We start from the raw sequence: 19,808 nt of genomic DNA, 5'->3' as shown, positions 1-19,808 counted from the left end.
CAGTCGTCTCACTTCAGAAGACAAAGACTTCCAGTGTTATCTGACCATTATGCCTCTCAGCATGTAAATGTCAAATCCATACAGCTCTGGGTTTCATTATGTTGAAATGTTTGGCTTCAAAAATTGCTCTTTGAATTGCTGACTTAACTTTCCTAAGAACAAACACGTAATGAATTTCCAACAATTTCTGAAATTGCTGTCAATATACCTTTGTCACTGTCTGCTAAGTATTTATTTATTCTTAGAATTATAAAGTCAAAATCAATCAATTCTAAAATGTAGAAATAATGAAAAATACTGTCCCACAATATTAAATATTTACCTAAGATTTAATTTTTTACGTATAAATAAATAAGCATATTTCATTAGCATGCAAATTTGTTTTTCTTTAATAAATGATGAAAATACCAAAGCATTACTTTAAAATGAATTATGATTCATTATCAGTAAATAGTTGATGTGTATGACTATTTTATATACCTGTATGTCCAGATTCATGTAAAAATTTCTCAAATGAAAAGGGTTGTAAGAGGAAAAGTTTAAGAATCCCTGCTTTTGGACTGGAGAGATGGCTCAGTGGTTAAGAGCACTTACTGCTCTTCCAGAGGACCCAGGTTCAATTTCCAATACCTACATGGCAGATCAACAGTGTCTGTAACTCCAGGATCTGGTATCTCACACAGACATACATGTAGACCAAACACCAATGCATGTAAAAAGAAATAAAAAGTAAATAAATTGTTAAAAAGAAAGAAAAGAATCCCTTCCCTACAGCTCCCTCAGGCAGCTGAGCCTCCAGCTTCTTGCCTGTACTTGAGAAACACATATGTAAGGGGAAGGACTGTCAAAAGCCAGGCTGGAGGTCAGGGTGCAATTCCAGCACTCGGAAGGATGAGGCAGGAAGACTCCAAGCTTGAAGCTAGCCTAGACTTTATACTGAGCCTGCTCCTTTTCCCAAGAAAGGACCATTAAAAAGAAGAAGAGATAAGATACATGCAAGACTTAAAATGTAACAGCAAACAAAACGATAAACTCTAGTTCCTGTTAAAAACCTAGAGGATACAGATCTCAGCTGAACCTTGCATCTTTTACTTGTTTGGATAAACACTCAATAAAGATAAGAATACCCTCTTGGAGTGAATTGGTCGGCCAGGCTTGGGAAAAGATTTGTTTTGTGGGGGGAAAATTCTATTCAAGTTCTTTCCTTGTTTCTGCTTGAGAAACTATTTAAACAAATTTGAACATCTAAACAAAGATAGTCTTAAAGCCCCAAATCCAAGTGTTCTGGGTCTCCTCCGAGCAGTTTCAACAATGTTGGGCCCAGAGCCAGAACATGTTAGAAACGTTTTGAACTCACCCCACCCTGTCTCCAGGGCCATCCTCCCCCAGAATTTGGTACAGTGCCAAGAATAGGATCTTGCAAATGTCTTAAGGCTTTCATCCTTTCCCCTTAAAAACAAAAGTATCTAAGACCTTGCAATGTAAGAGGCCATAGAGAAGGGAATGCTGGCATAGGGGAACCGTGGGTCAGAGAATGCACTGGAAGACCACTGTCTGCAATACTCTTGCTTTGTGGCAGGAAGAGCCCAGACAACTGCACAGCTGGCTTCCTGTCTAACTCTCCAAGGTTCTCCTTCAGTTCATTCATCATGCAGAGAGCAGCAAGGTCTCACCCCTGATGGAATCCTTGACTCTCTTAGGAGCTCAAGACTATCCAATTGGTCAGCTCTGGGATGGGCCATGGAGTCCCTTGCTCACTGTTGCTATAAAGCATGCACAGGGAGTGGTGGGAATAGAATAGGAAAGACTGATTCTAGACCCTGGTGAGGCTCCGGAAACCACACCTCATGGGCTGGGGAAGGAAGGAGGCAGAGAGGAAGCTTCTGGAAGGCCCTCCTGGGTCAGGGAAGTTCTAATACTTCCTCTTTGTCACTGCTGTCTGCCTCCTTTTGTTGGCAGGGCTGCTAGGAGCCTGGAATGCTTAGTGTACCACCCTAAGCTATTCACATATTACTACCAGTGTGCGCGCGCGCGCGTGTGTGTGTGTGTGTGTGTGTGTGTGTGTGTGTGTGTGTGAGAGAGAGAGAGAGAGAGAGAGAGAGAGAGAGAGAGAGATACTAGCACCAGTGTGTGTGTGTGTGTGTGTGAGAGAGAGAGAGAGAGAGAGAGAGATACTAACACCAGTGTGTGTGTGTGTGTGTGTGTGTGTGTGTGTGTGTGTGTTTGCGTGAGTGTGTTTTATGCATGTGTGTATGTAGAGGTCAAAGTGGTTGTCAGTTGTCTTCACTGAACACTTTTCACTTTATCTTTTGAGACAGCGTCTCTTGAAGAACCCGGTGCTCCCAGATTGACGAGACTGGTTGACTAGTCAGCTTTGGGCATCTGCCTGTGTCTCTACCTCCCTGTGCTTGACCCATTGGAAGTGGAACTATTATGAGGGGTGGCCTTGTTGGAAACAATATGCCACTGTGTGTGTGTGGGGGGGGGGCAGGCTTTGAGGTCTTCCATGCTCAAGCTAAGCGCAAACAAAGTCGATGCCCAGTGTGGACAGTCTCCTTCTGTTGCTTGCAGATAACAATGTAGAACTCTCAACGCCTTCTTCACACTATGTGTGCATGCATACTGCCATGCTTCCTGCCGTGACGATAATAGACTAAACTTCTGAAACTGTAAGTCAACCCCAATTAAATGGGTTCTGTTTGTTTGTTTTGTTTTTGAGTAAGAATTGCCATGATCATGGTGTCTCTTCACAGCAATAAAACCCTAACTAAGACTCTAAGTCTCTAGTCTTTAGAATTTTTCTGGTACACTATTGTATAATAGTTTCCTCTAAGACTGGAACATTTCATCCTGCAGGGAAGCTCCTTAAGTAGGTAAACAACTCAAAATAGTTTTAGGAAGTCCCTAAAACTGAGTAGATTCACTAGGTCTCTCCCTACCAGAGTAAGCATTAAAAGTTGAGGGCTGTCTCAGATGAAATAGGATTCTGAGAGGAGAAAAGGATTCTGAGAGGAGAAAAGTTGCAAAGAAGACTCCAAGACCAGACCAACTGCCTGGAAGAAGCAGAAACCAGCTGAGCTGCCTGGAAGAGGTTAAGACTGGAGTCCCTTGGGATGGACACTCTGCAACCGTTTGAGCTGCTAGCAGACTGTGCTGTGTGTTTCAGGTTTCCCAACTTTGTGAGCTGCTAGCTGTGCTGGGGTGGGCCTTGGTGATGCAACTGTCTTTGAGTCATTTCAGCTCCTATAAGTAACCCTTAACCAATATTCCTGTAAGTAACCCCAGGAAAACTCATTGGTTCACCAAATAGGACTTCGGTGGTTGTAAGTGTTGCAGCTCTAAGGGGGAAAGGCTTCCCCAGTGGAAGTGTTGCAGCTCTGAGAGGAAAGGTATTCTAGCAGTCGGGAACCAAGGAATACCACAAAACCACACTGCACAGCAAACCTCACACAAGAGATTTATTGGAAGACACACAAGAGGGTGGTTTGGATGAGGAGCAGCAGGGAACTTACAGGAGGCCGGCTTTATATAGGGGTTCGTGGGGCATGAGTTTTCCAGGGTGAAGAATTCCAGGGTAGGGATTGGTGAGATCTCAGTGCAAACCCAGGAACTAGTAGGATTTCAGACTCAGGGATTAGTGGGATTTCAAGCTCAGGGACTGGAGGGGTTTAAGGTGGGTTTTGGTGACCTTTCAAATTTGGAAGTGAGCTTGAACCTTTTGCCCTACAGTGGTATCTGTACTTTGGTCTGCTGTGGGTTCCCTATCTAGCTTGGGTAGATGTGTGTTGCATGTCCCCAGGAAAAGTTTTGTCACACAGCACGTACCTGTAGCATTACCACACAATTCCATTGCTGTGGAAGCTAAGAAATAAGCAAAACTATTCTACTCTGTTCCATCCACAAGAGTCCACACAGTGAAATCCTTCTTTGGAAGTTGAGGAATTTACCAATGGTGCATCTAGGGCTTGTGTGGTTTCGCTTCCTTTCAAATGTAATTTTCCCTGTTCACCTGCAAGTTCTTAGACTTCAGTTCTCCTTCTCCAACTTCACTTTGTGAATCCTGCATACCGAGGCTGACCTAGAACCACTGACTGTCAGTAAAGCTCCAGTCCATTTTCCATCTGTGTCACCATCACCTATTTAAAACGAAAATACAGATTCTCTGTCCAAAGGATAAGGTTTTATTGCGGTGTGCTAGGAATTCTCTGCAAAGATGAGTCCTGCTAATATATTTTTACAAGGATGGTTTAAGGGTGAATTTTAGCCAATGGTGGTGGTTCACGTCTATAATCTCAACATGGAGGAGGAGGAAGTAGAAGGTGTGGTGGTTTGAATATTCTTAGCCCATGGGAAGTAGCACTAGTAGGAGGTGTGGCCTTATTGGAGTAGGTGTAGCCTTTTTAGAGGACGTGTGTCACTGTAGGGGCAGATTTTGAGGTCTCCTCCTCGTGCGCAAGCTCTGCCCAGTTCAGAAGAGAGCGTCCTCTTGGCTGCTTACAGAAGAGTGTCTCCTGGACACCTCAGCTCCTTCAGCACCATGTCTGCCTGCACATTGCTATGCTTCCCACCATGATATTAATGAACTAAACCTCTGAAATTGTAAGCCAGCTCCAAGTTTTGTCTTTATAAGAGTTGCCTTGGTCATGGTGTTTCTTCACAACAATAAAATCCTAAGAGAGAAGGATACCTGGAATTCAAGTCTGGAATCCATAGTGAGTTGCAGGTGTGTGTAGACTAGAGCATGTGACCATGCCTCAAAACAACAACAAAGGGATGAATCTTGATGAAAACTATCTGTGGCTTCAACATTTGATCAAATTATAGCTATGGTTCTTCATGGAAGATGTGGTTACCCTTCCCTACACTGGTCCCATTTACTTTGATAGTTGTTTGTTTGAGTATGGACATGGTCCATCAGTGAGCTATGAAGAAGTGGGTGGCTGTGTGGCTTTGGGAAGAGGTCATGCTTGATCCTAAGGTAAACAAAAAGTAGGGAATGACTTTATTGCCAGAGATGACTAAATGATAATGAATGCTGCGAAATTATTTTGTATTTATTTTTATTTTTATGTTCATTGGGTTTTTATTTTGTCTACATTTATATTTGTGACATATGCATGCTTGGTGCCCAGGGGCCAGAAAAGGGTGCTGGATTCCATGAGATTGATACAGATAGTTGTGAACTGCCTTGTGGGTGCTGGGATTGAACCTAGATCCTCTAGAAAAGTAGCCAGTGATCTTAACCACTGAGCCATCTCTCTAGTCCCTAGCAGAGCCAGCCTGAAGCTGTGATTGATGCAGTGTGGCAGAAAGTGGAGCAACTCATGAATTCTTGTTGATGTCTTGTAGATACTAGAAAACCTTACAGATACACTGGTAATTCAGATAGTCATCCCCTATTGCTTGGGTCAGTTGAATCAGGATCTTGGTTACTCACAGTTGAAGTCTTGCATAGCAGGTGAGATGAATGGTTCACTTTAGGATATACTTTCTGACGAATTTATCAGCTGAAATCACCAAAAAGATACATTTCTTAAAGTTAGAAATCTTTCAGGAATTTTATTTCTATTTTTTTTATGCCTTTAAAAGTTTCAGTCTAAATGATCTTTTCTCACCAGGCATGTTGGGGGACACGCCTCTAATCCCAGCAGTTTGGAGGCAGTCAGGTGAATCTCTGTGAGTTTGAAGCCAGTCTTTTATGTTTATGTAGCAAGTTCCAGGATGGACAGGGCTACATAGTGAGACCCTGTTTCACAAACACAATAATAATAATAATAATAATAATAATAATAATAATAATAATAATAATAGTAGTAGTAGTAGTAGTAACAATAATAATTTAAAAATTTGTTTCGTATTACAGAACTTTAGAGTCATGGAATCTTGGTTGCTCAGATGTCTGTGAGTTGGATATTCTAGTTTCATTTTTGTTTCTGCAACAAACATGATTAAGAGGAATTTAGGGAAGAAAAGGGTTTGTTTGGCTAGGTTACGATACATTGAGAGAAATCAAGGCAGGAACTTGAAGCAGAAACTATGTGGAATGCTGCTTGTTGGCTCACTCCCAGGATCATGCCTGGATAGCTTTATTATAGAGTTTATGCCCACCTGCCTAGGGATGGTACCACCGACAGTAGGCTGGGCCCTCCTGCATCAGTTACTAAATGAAACAGCCCTGGACTGGCATGTCCTCAGGCTAATCTGACTTAGGCAATTTCCCAGTGTAGGCTTTCCTCTCAGCTGACTTTAGAATGTTGAGGTAAACCAGAAACAGTGACTTTGGATAACTTTAGATTTGCCATGTGGAGGTATGACACCTGTCTACTCAAGGAGTTAAGCTGGTCAGCCTCTTTATTTCAGTAACGGGGTAATGAAGACTCTTGCCCTCGGCTCCGCTGCCTCTCTGAACATCTGAATCTGACTTCGATTAGCAACCCGGAGACCTCTACTCCAAGTTTTGCTGACTATTACAGCTTTCAGCTCTCTGTAGCTCACAGCTCATGCAGAGTCCAGCTGCAAGCATGGGGCTTGCCAAAAGCGCTATAATCCATCATTCTGCTGGGGGTTAGAGACTGCCTTTGGCTCAAGGCTGTTCAGAAAGCCTGTCTGTAATAGTATGCTTCCTTCTCCCTCTCAAGACCTCTGTTGATCAGAAAATTAATATTTTAATATCAAGATTGTAGGCACCCACTGGGATTTTCGGGTTCTTGCTTCCTGGAGCAAACTGGATGGAGACACAAAGAAAGACTCAGGCAAAGCAAAAGAATTTATGAAGAGAGATTATATTCCTGAGGGAGGAAGTGGGCCAAAGCACAGATATGTTTAGAAGTTAAATGGCAACAGTGCACAAAGGATGGGTACACACATGTGCCAGTGAGGGGTAGGTGGGCAGTGGGGGGCATTACTTTCACGTGGTACCGGTTTGGGGATCATTTGTACAGTGCAGACTTTCTCATATATGTTCTCTTATGTGTAGCTCACAGTGAGTCACCTACAGAAAACGCAGTGCCACTGAACCTGTGCCAGCGACTCCAGACGGTTCCACTTAGCCACAGGCTTGAGGTGTGTATCCACTTCTTTGGCAGTAAGCTTTTTTTGTATGCTAAATTTTCAGCCTTTGTAAAATGCATTTGGGGCCTCACACTTTACCTTATTCTCCTGCTTCCATTCTTTCTGAGAGCTGTGGTCCCAGAAATCCTCTGGGAGCTGGAGCTGAAGGGTGATGGCCTGATGACTTACAACCACTGCCTTTATGTTCAGGGATGCATCCCAGCTTGAGAGGAGCCACAGGGCTCTCCCTAGTCTGTTATACTTGCTGAAAAAGGGCTGCCCATCCCCAGTGTCATTGGAATGGCTGTAATTCCTGTATCACAGGAGTTTAGTCTGAACCTTCTGACACTAGAACACAAATTCTGTAAGGATATTGGTTAGAAATATAAGGCCCAAAGATTAACTGATTACACTAATCAACAATCTTCCAAGGGGCAAGAAATAGGAAGGCCATTATCATGGAATAGATTTAAAGGTAAATAGGGGGATAGAGAGCAGTACTGGTGAGTACAGGTACTGCTAGGGGACCCGTCTAGTTCTCATCATCTATGTTGGATACCTTACACTCTGTGACTCCAAGGGATTCTACACTCTTCTGCCTACCAGGGTAGCTACCCTTATTTACACGCATACACACACACACACACACACACACACACACACACACACACACACACACACACACATCCATATTTTTAAAATAAAAATTGCACCTTTTAAATTTTATTTGTAAATTGTGCACGTTCGGGGAGGTGTGCATGTGAGTGTGAGTGCCCATGCAGATCAGGAGAGGACTCTGGAGTTATGGATATTTATGAGTTGCTTGATGTGACGGCTTAGAACTGAACTCATGTCCTCTGCAAGAGCAGGGCCATCGCTCCAGCTCTAACAACTAGTCTCCACATCTTTTTAAAAGGGAAATAGTGTGAAATTGTAATAACTGCATATAACTATGTTATACCAACATAGCTCAAAGAAGAAAACCAAGACATACAGCCAGGTTACTATTGCAGATGGATTTAGAAATAAGACTCATATTTGTATTTTAAGTTAATGAATACAATTTTCTTGTTTGAAGACAAATTTCAAGTCTTTTAGAATTTTAGCGGTTTTCAAGTGTGAACAGCCACATCTTTGAGATGTTCTTAAAGCTGTGGTGAGTCAGAAAGGAGAAATCTATCCTCCAGAATAATGCTTTTAGTTCTTTTAAATCTTGGTGGGGCCAGCATTTATCAACCCTGAAAAGGCATACATGTCGCCAGAAGTATGAACCTCCTGTACACTATACTCATGTCCTTGGCAAAGCCCGTCAACCAGCATGGCTTTAGCCACTATGACTTTTTTTTACATTTATTTATTTGTGTGTATACATGCATGCACAAATGTCATGACATGCAGATGGAGATCAGAGGACAACTTAAAGGAGAAAACTCAGATCACCAGACTTGGTGACAAGCACCTTTGCCTACTGAGCTATCTTGCCATCCAGAGTTGCTGTAATCCGCAAGCATCCTAGCCAACTAGTTTTGGTGGAGAAGTAAGCCCTGGCTTAGAAATGCCCTCCAGCTTTTAAGTGAGGACTTCCAATGCCATGCCTTGCTACTAGGCCATGTGCAGAGCAGTCTTCAAGGCTAGAGCTGAAACAAGAGTGCATTTGGTTTGGGGGACATTCTCATCAACTCCTGTTTCTACACACACACACACACACACACACACACACACACACACACACACACACACACATATCCATATTTTTAAAATAAAAATTGCACCTTTTAAATTTTATTTGTAAATTGTGCACGTTCGGGGAGGTGTGCATGTGAGTGTGAGTTCTCATGCAGATCAGGAGAGGACTCTGGAGTTATGGATATTTATGAGTCGCTTGACGTGACGGCTTAGAACTGAACTCATGTCCTCTGCAAGAGCAGGGCCATCGCTCCAGCTCTAACAACTAGTCTCCACATCTTTTTAAAAGGGAAATAGTGTGAAATTGTAATAACTGCATATAACTATGTTATACCAACATAGTCCAAAGAAGAAAACCAAGACATACAGCCAGGTTACTATTGCAGATGGATTTAGAAATAAGACTCATATTTGTATTTTAAGTTAATGAATACAATTTTCTTGTTTGAAGACAAATTTCAAGTCTTTTAGAATTTTAGCGGTTTTCAAGTGTGAACAGCCACATCTTTGAGATGTTCTTATCTATCCTAAGAATAATGCTTTTAGTTCTTTTAAATCTTGGTGGGGCCAGCATCTATCAACCCTGAAAAGGCATACATGTCGCCAGAAGTATGAACCTCCTGTACACTATACTCATGTCCTTGGCAAAACCCGTCAACCAGCATGGCTTTAGCCACTATGACTTTTTTTTACATTTATTTATTTGTGTGTATACATGCATGCACAAATGTCATGACATGCAGATGGAGATCAGAGGACAACTTAAAGGAGAAAACTCAGATCACCAGACTTGGTGACAAGCACCTTTGCCTACTGAGCTATCTTGCCATCCAGAGTTGCTGTAATCCGCAAGCATCCTAGCCAACTAGTTTTGGTGGAGAAGTAAGCCCTGGCTTAGAAATGCCCTCCAGCTTTTAAGTGAGGACTTCCAATGCCATGCCTTGCTACTAGGCCATGTGCAGGGCAGTCTTCAAGGCTAGAGCTGAAACAAGAGTGCATTTGGTTTGGGGGACATTCTCATCAACTCCTGTTTCTACACACACACACACACACACACACACACACACACACACACACACACACACACGTCCTAGATAATTGATTAAGGCAGACAATAAAGCCCCAGTATTGGAATGGAACTTAACACCTGTTTTCTCTTTTGATTTGCCATGTCAAGAGTTACCCAGGGTACCTTGATGGATCTCTGGAAATTTATTCAATAGGAAACTCTGGGCAGTTTAATTTTTCACTGGAGATGAAGGTCCATCCTCTCTCTGTGACTTCTCTCTTTGCAAAGTGGGAAAATTCCTGTTTTCCAGGACCCCACCAAGGGCAGTGACTCTCTAGTGTCCTGGTTTCCTGCAGCCATGGTAAGCACTGCTCCACTAGACTTTGTTCTTTAGGCTGGGATTTCTGTGAGATGGCTGATGATGACTGTTGCCTCCCTGGAGAAATGTTTTCAGGGCTAAGGATCTCACCTTGGGCTTGTTCTTTACCTGTAATTTCTTCCCCGGGCCTTTGGATGGTACGTGGTTCCTGTTGTTGAAAAGCCAGATTTAAAAGTTAACTCTGAGGGTCTGAAACTAGCTTTCTTCTGATGCTGGGAGAGCACTGAGTAGCAAAATAAGTGCCTAACCTAGCCATATCTGACCTTAGGGAAAATCTTAATATTGTTTGCATTTTCTTTACATTTCTTAATATTGTTTGTGTGGACATGCACACACCATGGAGCATGTAGAAGTCAGAGGGCAATTTGCAAGGTCTGGTTCTCTCCTTCCACCATGTGGGTCCCAGTAGTCAGGACAAACTCAGGTCATCAGACTTGGTGGTAAGGACCTGTATAGGCTCAGTTGTCTCATGAGGCCCCAATACATTCCTTAAAACCCAAGACAGGACTAAAGTTTTGCATCTCTGCCCTCATTTTCTGTCCCTTTCCATCCCTTTGTTACTTGCTTTACATGAACTTGTTAAAGCAGAGATGTCGTTGTCCCAGTCTTTGATTCCAGCCACAACAGAAGCAGCCCCTTCAGACAATAGGGTGTTCTTTGGGTGACCTTGAAGAACCAAGACAGTGATTAGCCAAGCCTTACCAAGATGTCCCAGTTATGCATACCTCTTGTCCATTGTTTAAATTTTATTTCTCTATTTGGAATTAAGAATTTAAGTTGAGCTGGGCAGTGGTGGCGCACACCTTTAATCCCAGCACGTGGGAGCCAGAGGCAGGCAGATTTCTGAGTTCGAGGCCAGCCTGGTCTACAGACTGAGTTCCAGGCAGCCAGGGCTATACAGAGAAACCCTGTCTCGAAAAACCAAAAACCAAAAACCAAAAACCCAGAACTCAAAACCCAAAACCCAAAACCAAAAACCAAAAACCAACCAACCAACCAACCAACCAACCAACCAACCAACCAACCAACCAAAACAAAACAAAGCAAAAACCCAAAAAACAAACAAACAAACAAACAAACAAACAAACAAACAATTTAAGTTGAACACATCCCATACATCCCATAGGAAATTTAGAAGCACGTTTTGAGCCCTTAACCTTTCTACACTTTCTTCTCCCTGGCCAGGATTTGAACCAATCATCTTGTTGTCTCTCCTACAGTGAGTTACAAGTCCCTGCTGTGGGCATCTCTAAAGCTGTTTTTCTATTTAAGCTTGCCAGTACCCCAACCATCTGATGGTAGACCTGAGACCATCAGACCTCTTTACTTGCTTCTCCAACATGGCTATATTTATTAAATCTCTTCCTTTTGTCCCTTGCCATTACTCTGTTTTTTTCAGGCCTACTGGGGGCTGCCAGAAACAGGACGCCTGATTAAAACTTAGTTACACTATGAACTAAAAGGAATTTGGACTAGCTTACCAAATTTATTTTATATGACTTCTTACTTGTGAGCTAATTTGCTACCATATAAATAATGTAAACACAGAGGCATAGGAAGCAGTACACATAGATCTACAGTTTGTCATAAAGGTAGCTTTAAAAACAAAAGGCTGTGCTGGTTTCAATTATCTCTATCATTTGCCAGTTTTTAAGATGGACTGTTGATCTAACTAGTTTCTCCAAAGCATTTGCCTAAGATCTGTGCTTCAAGCAACCACTCTAAAAAGTAGCAAAGAACAAAGCTTAGATGGTTCTCAAAGGCAGAGCCTAACCTAACTGTTGATAAGGTTCAAGCAGATGCCAGTAAGAAAGAGCTCAAAATATGAGTTTGTTGTGTAGCTCTAAGGCAACGCCATGCTGCTTAAGAAACAAACAGCAGAGCAGGGCAGCTGAGGCAACCTCCATTTTCTTCGGTCTTCAGCCAGCTTGTTGAGAAATAGGGCAGGATTCTTCCCCCATTTTTTGGGTGACATTACTGCTCTTATCACGTTTAACAGGGTTTTAGTACAATTTTCTTTCCTTTGAAGGGACTCTCTACATTCTCTTACATCTGTGCCTGTGGGTCCCTCTGTGGGTATTGCAATCACAAACAGTGGGCTTCTTGGGCCTGGACTGCAGGCAGATGGTCATTGGGATTATGAGCAAGCAGTTGATCAGAATGTCTCCTTGTTTCTCTCAAACCCCGCCTCTCTCCCACAGGACAGCAAGTACTCAGGACCAAGTACAGGGCCTTCCATGTGAGCTCAGTCAGAGGCTTCAGTCAGGGTCTGACAGTTACAGGTAGTCACAGTGTGCTCAGAGACAATTTTTTTTTTTAACCTGGGAAATTCAACAGATGACCAAATTTATTTTTCTCTAACAATCATAATCCAAGGAAATTTAGATTATTATTATTTTTTAAAATCTCAACTTTACAGTTAAAACATTTAAAGAAATGTCATTGTAACATTGCTTTGAAGTCCTAAGGATATAGAATGAACCAATGGCACCTTATAATCAGAGCTACCCCAGTTTTCCAAAAGAATTGATCTGCCAAAAATACCTATAAGTTCTCACTGCGTAGCATCACAACATGAGACCTGTAAGACTTTCCCTCTGACGGCTCCCATTTGGACCATTCTGGTTGGCCATCTATGGTCAGATAGATATGTGGCCAAGAGTCCAATGGATAAAAAGTGCAATTCCAAACGTCCATGGCTGGACTCACCCCACAACATCAATGTTCAAATAGAACCTGATTATGTCAACCTCAGAACTGCACTGGCAACAACTAATATGCCTCCTCTCCCTGGTTTCCATTTCTCTTCCTTCTTCCTTTCTTTAAATCTTTATTTATTTGTATGTTTTATTTTGTTCTGAGGCAGTGCCTCACTAGGTAGCACTGACTGACATGTACTCGCATTGCACACTGACTGGCCTTGAATTTACAGAAATCTACCTACCTCTGCCTTCTGAGTGCTGGGATCAAAGGTAGGTGCCCCCATGCCTGGTCCTTCCTTTCCTTTTAGAGTCAATCTCACTTTGAAGTCAAAGTTGGTTTCAAATTCTCCTCCTTTTTAACTTCCAGAATGAATGCTGAGACTACAAGCCTGTGCATCTAAGCCAGGCATCACTTCCTGTCTAATACTGGTCATTTCCTGTCTCAAGCTGTTCCTAAATTCGAAGTCCTACCACTGGGTGCCTGCTTCCCAGAAAGCATACATGGGGTTCTTGGCTGGATCTTATTCAGGGAACGACTGCATGTCTGACTCAAAAGCTCTAAGAAGCTTAGTCACATCAAGTCCCTCTCCACTGTCTGTGGATGGAAATGGACAACTAGCTGCCTTTCAACCCCTTCAGGGAAACTGCTGTGATGAGGTTAAGAGACTCGTAGTTGTGTTTTGCAAATTGTATCTTGGGTGTTCTATGTTTCTGGGCTAATATCCACTTATCAGTGAGTGCATATCAAGTGACTTCTTTTGTGATTGGGTTACCTCACTCAGGATGACATCCATTTGTCCAAGAATTTCATAAATTCATTCTTTTTAATAGCTGAGTAGTACTCCATTGGGTAAATGTACCACATTTTCTGTATCCTCTGTTGAGGGACATCTGGGTTCTTTCCAGCTTCTGGCTATTATAAATAAGGCTGCTATGAACATAGTGGAGCATGTGTCCTTATTACCAGTTGGAACTTCTTCTGGATATATGCCCAGGAGAGGTATTGCTGGATCTTCTGGTAGTACTATGTCTAATTTTCTGAGGAACCTCCAGACTGACTTCCAGAGTGGTTGTACAACCTTGCAATCCCACCAGCAATGGAGGAGTATTCCTCTTTCTCCACATCCTCGCCAGCATCTGCTGTCACCTGAGTTTTTGATCTTAGCCATTCTGACTGGTGTGAGGTGGAATCTCAAGGTTGTTTTGATTTGCATTTCCCTGATGATTAAGGATGTAAGAGGGAAGACCAATGGGTGGATACTTCATTCCTCCTTAGAATAGGGAACAAAATACCCATGAAAGGAGCTACAGAGACAAAGTTTGGAACTAAGACGAAAGGATGGACTATCCAGAGACTATCCCACCTGGGGATCCATCCTATAATCAGCCACCAAACCCAGATACTATTGCATATGCCAGCAAGATTTTGCTGAAGGGACCCTGTTATAGCTGTCTCGTTCAAGGCTATGCAAGTGCCTGGCAAATACAGAAGTGGATGCTCACAGTCATCTATAAGATGGAACACAGGACCCCCAATGGAGAAGCTAGAGAAAGCACCCAAGGAGCTAAAGGAGTCTAAAACCCTATAGGTGGAACAACAATATGAACTAACCAATACCCCCAGAGCTTGTGTCTCTAGCTGCATATGTAGCAGAAGATGGCCTAGTAGGCCATCACTGGGAGGAGAAGCCCATTGGTATTGCAAACTTTATATGCCCCAGTACAGGGAAAAGCCAGGGCCAAGAAGTGGGAGTGGGTGGGTAGGGGAGCAGGGTGGGGGGATGATATAGGGAAATTTCGGGATAGCATTTGAAATATATATAAAGAAAATATCTAATAATAATAAAAAAGAGACTCATAGTTGTACTGAAGTCTTATTGTTTGCCTGTTCTTTGCTTCTTTTATTTTATTTTAATCCTTTCTGCTCATTTCTTAAGTACCTCTTTTCCTATGTAATTCTCTGTACTAAATTTTCTTTCAGAAATTCTTGCAGGGACCACAGCTATTTCTAAATATTAAATTGGATTTGCAGCATGAAACACACACACACACACACACACACACACACACACACACACACACACACACACATTAATATTGACATCTATCCACTTTAATGGAATCACTGCCCCAACCAATTAACTGGGGCTACTCGGATCTCAAGGCAATCCAAGGATGTGAGAAAATAAGGGGATATGCAACTAATTATGTAAATTTGCTCCAATTATTTTCTTAGAAAGTTATGCAAGAAAACAAAAAACAACTCTCCTGGGAATTTTGTCCTCCAAAATTAGACCAATTAAATCAGATTGCTGCAAGTATCTGTTCTGGTGAAAGAGATCTCTATGAATAACCCTGTGTCTATTCATCTTAAATTGTCCTTGTCCTTGCCAAGTGACGCTGGACTTTGTTCTTCAGACATGGTAATCTAGGTTTTCTAAGCAGTCAAAGCTTCTTGCTGATTCCTTGCATTTTACTAGGAGCCTCATATGGTAATTTACTATGAAGAGACCAACTTATGACTTCAAACATCCCTAGACTATAATGTATGATGCATTATTTATGTCTGATGATAGCCCTTACCCCCTGAAACCTCTCAAAATGGAGTTACTCCAGAAGCTAGTACAAATGTGGTGACCAGAAGAGTCCTAAATAAGAAAGTTGCTCTGGATTGATTACTGGCCAGTCTACTGATAATTAATGCATCCTGTTGTGTCTGAGTAATCATTATTTAATTAAAACTAATCAAACATATGCTTGAGACTCTCTTTCCTGACTTGGCTTAGACTAACTAAAGAGTGAATTTAAAGGGGGTTCTGGTATTTTGAAGTGTGCACATGAGTGCTTCTTTGCTTTCTGCAGAGACTGGGTCCCCCATGGTAGATTCTTTCTGTTTCATTTCGATGGATGTGCGTTTGGTTATTGTCTTTCTCATGCACCAACACATGACTCCCATGAAAAGGAAGATGGCCACATTCACCATTGTCTCCTAAGTCTGCTGAGACAGATTGTAGTCTGACATTTAACAGATGTCAACTAAGAATTTGCTGAAGAAATAGGCTCTGGTTTACACAGACAAAAGCCAAAATGTAAGTGTTACCAGTGTTCCGAAGGAGAAGTCTAGCTAAGTCCTGGTTGGGGGCCTGTTCACAGTCAGGGTAGATACCTCTCTAGGGCTGTTAGAATTAGGAGCCTGGAACCCCAGCTTAGTCATGCAGTATACATTCAATAACCAAGCCTGGGTCTCGACAAAGTGTGCCTACATGGACGTTGCAAAATCTGCTTAGGGGGAAAGCTTTCAAAGAGACTGGCCTTTTCTGCCAGCTGCCATCAGATTCACATGTATGTGAATAGGACCACAGTGATGTTTAACAGCTCTCCACACTAGGATTACACTTGCATTTTCCATTCTGAATATGTATGGTCTGCCTCCCTGACTTCATTATAAGTTTTTGAAGGCGGCACCCAGTGTATTGGGGATTATTATTTGCCTGGTGATTGAATGAAAATAGTTTCCAGGAGACTAAACACATGGAAATGAAGGACAGCCAAGGCAGAGTACATGCTTTCTGCCTTTGTTTATGCTCTTGAGGCTCCTGAAAATAATGTATTAAAAAATTTAATGGTTGATGCATAATGATCATTTTAAAACCATATAAACCAGGCACAATAATAACCCAAGGAAACGAAGCAGGAGGATCAAGAGTTCAAGCTAGGGTGAGCTACATAGTGAGTTCCAGGCTAGCTCAAGCAATGTACTAAGACTCTGTCTCAATCAAAGTACTTTAAAAAAAAAAGAGGGAAAAGGGGAAGGAGGGAGGAAGAAGGGAAGGAGGGGTGAACGAGCAATCCGGCATGCCACTGAATACATTCCTTTTAAGCAGTATTCAGGTTGTGAGACCTTTGCTCCCCTCTGTGGTACAAAGCTGTGTGTATAGCGAGATCATCTCCATTGCTTTGCAGAATGATGAAAACTGCACAAAGTACTCAACCACAGAGCCATTATTTCAAATTATAAACGCCCAGTTGCCATCTCCTCCCAGAAGGGGAGATGAACCCTCAGGGTGAATGACAGTTACACTTGGCTGAAGGCAGTGTCTCCCTGCATCCTGCAGCTCCTGTCTGCAGGCAGCATCCTCACTGCTAATGTCTGTAGACTGTATCACTCCTGCCTGCCTCATTCTCTTCAGACAAACACCATCCTCACCCAAGAAGTACGTCTTACTGATTAGCTACAGGATGGAATGAATTCATCAATGAAATATTAGAAGGTTTGCATGAGTTAGATAAATCTGCAAGACATAGACATTGCCAAAGTCTCTGGAAACTGTAAATAGATACCTTTCTTCCAGCTTATCATCACCCCCTTACCACTGATGCGGTGTAGTTTGATGTTTGATAAGTACAAATCTATTTAAGCAAAGAAACAGCTTTATTTCTAGGTAAGCATTGTAGAAGAACCAGGCCTGGTGGTGCAGGCCTATAATTCCAGCTTCCTAGAAGGCTGGGGCAGGAGAATCTCAAGTTCAAGGCTTGTGTGAGCTACTTAGAGAGCCCCTGTCTCAAAACAAAGAACCAAAAGATATCTATAGATATATTTCAGTACATGCATGCATTATCTGGCATGCATGAGGCCCACTGTTCAGCTCTTAGCACCCCTATCCACAAAAGATAATTAAAAAGCTCTGTTTCTTTTGGTCTCAGGATGGGTGGCAGCATCAGAAAATCAAAAGAATAGAGAACAGAGAGCAGATGCTCTGAAGACATCTTAGGAATGTTTTCTACTTGTCTTAAAAGACTTCTTATTTAAGACAGTATTAATATCCAGCTCAGGCTGGACGCCCACTGCTGCTGGGTTTCCCTGCTTCTAAGTGCTGGGATCACAGGTGTGCACCATCGTCAGCTACAAACATGCTTCTTTTTAGGGCTAGAAGTTAAATGCTTTTATTTTTGTTGGACATTGGTAACTACTCAGCTCTGCAGCCATAGCACAAAGGCAGCCTCAGATAGGCTAATGACCCTGCCTGATCTCCAATACAGCCTGATATCTAGACATTAGAAACTGAATTTCATAGTAAGAATTATTGTTTTTCTTTTGATTCTTTCTCAATCTTTTAACTATCTAACAACCATTCTTAGCTCATAGACTACACAAAAGCAGGCTAGGGGTTGGCCTGTTTGCTAATCCTGAGCAGAGATGAATACCTTATAAATAAGTGATAACTTTCATTCTTTGTCCTCAGTTTCCTGGGGAGCAAAAAGCTCTACCTCAGATACCAAAACCCAGGACCAATAAAAACACCTTGTCTAAGTAGATTTCATAGTCAATCTAGAAAAAACCTGCTCCCTTCAAGCTTGGCCATGGATTGCTGCAGCTAGATGCACTCAGGTGTGTACCAGAGTTGAGATTTTTCATATCTCCTTTTGCCCTGCAAACTTTGGGTTCATAAAATGTTTACAGGAACAATCTATGAGCCGTTTCTCTCCAGGTTAACGATGAATGCCCTGGACACTGAGTGCTGGCCTCTCTGTGCTGCCCTTGGCTCTGTTTAGTGATTAGCCCTGTCTTCCTCCCATCCTAGACTCGACCTTCCCGGTCTGAGGTACTCAGTGTCTAGTTTGAGTACTTGCTTTTGTGAGTCGAATCTGTGATTCAGAATCAGGGTAGAGGCTATGGGAAATTTTCTTTTCAAGAGAAATTTCAAGCTGATGGGATGAACTGGGGGAGAAGCTGATAGAGACTGGAGAAACTTCTCGGGTCCTCCCAGAAAGAGGCCTCCTCAGCACTTTGGGCCTGAGCACTGTGTACTAGAAGGTGAAAAGTGGGAGCCCTGCAGAAGCAGATGCTTGGTGCTTTTCCCTGAGCCTTCCTGGGTTTCACTGAACTGAGTGAGGCCCCCTCTGGCTCTGATTCACCATGTCTTCAGGCATCCAGCTCCCTGCCTCTTCCCAGTTCTGCCAATATGAGCATTTCTGGGTTCCTGCCCCTAACACCTGTCTCCACTCCCACTGCACTCATCTGTTTGAAGAAGTGATGCTTATCTCCAAGACCAAAGCTGGGTTCTTAGAGTGGAGATGAATGCAAGTTAAACCAGAAGGTGCCACACTTCTGATTGAATCAGTAATATGCATCTATGGTACCCGTTCAAATGCATTATATGATTAAGACTCTACAGTTACTTTTGTTTAAGTGTGTCATGAAATATGGACTCACCAAGTGTAGGTTAGTGTACAGATTTGGATTGACCTGTTAGGACTCAGTCCTTCAGCACCCACTGTAAGCTCTGGAATAGTATCCTTTCACTGCCTAGTCATTTATGAGGGATATGTCCTGTACGAAGAAGATGTCTTGAGCCGGATGTGGTGGCGCACGCCTTTAATCCCAGCACTTGGGAAGCAGAGGCAGGCACATTTTTGAGTTCAAGGCCAGCCTGGTCTACAGAGTGAGTTCCAGGACAGCCAGGGCTACACAGAGAAACCCTGTCTCAAAAAATAAAATAAAAAACAAAAACAAACAAACAAACAAGAAGAAGAAGAAGAAGAAGAAGAAGGAGGAGGAGGAGGAGGAGGAGGAGGAGGAGGAGGAGGAGGAGAAGGAGAAGGAGAAGGAGAAGAAGAAGAAGAAGAAGAAGAAGAAGAAGAAGAAGAAGAAGAAGAAGAAGAAGAAGAAGAAGAAGAAGAAGAGACGTCTTTGGGAACAAAGTCTAATGACACTTGTGCATGAAAATGTCCTAAAGAAAGCCATTACTTGTTAAGCTAAGAAAACATTAGTGAAGAACACCCTTACTTGGAGGATGCAATCGCCAACATAATGATGAGAAGAGGATGAACTGAATGCCCAGCCTGAAGTGCGACCTTAACAGGAAGCTTATGTCCCTTTCAGTGAGGACGAAGGGAAGTGAATACAAGGTGCCTATCATTTATTTTTTCCTAAGAAGTCTGCTCTCCTCCAAAGCTCTATCAGGAGCCACGCCCACTCCAT

The 19,808-nt window shown here is 42.5% G+C and overlaps 1 long non-coding RNA gene across 6 annotated transcripts in view; it reads right to left on the bottom strand.

Moving 5' to 3' along the window:
• Positions 1-19,808, bottom strand: part of Gm29899 — a 34,877-nt gene that overhangs the window by 7,438 nt on the left and 7,631 nt on the right. For 2 of the 6 annotated variants that reach the window (XR_383228.2, XR_874386.1), the window contains 2 exons: positions 10,215-10,272; positions 5,438-5,507 (listed from right to left, as the gene is read on the bottom strand). This is a non-coding gene — a long non-coding RNA (predicted gene, 29899). Of the gene's footprint in view, positions 1-5,437; positions 5,508-5,615; positions 5,657-10,214; positions 10,791-19,808 lie in introns of those variants that run through there. The other 4 variants (XR_874384.1, XR_003951157.1, XR_383229.2 and 1 more) reach the window with 4 other exon arrangements.

The sequence above is a fragment of the Mus musculus genome, chromosome 14, assembly GCF_000001635.26.
Source record: "Mus musculus strain C57BL/6J chromosome 14, GRCm38.p6 C57BL/6J".
NCBI classification, from domain to species: Eukaryota; Metazoa; Chordata; class Mammalia; order Rodentia; family Muridae; genus Mus; species Mus musculus.
Note: the sequence above shows the minus strand (reverse complement) of the source record. Positions and strands in the feature narration are given on the sequence as shown.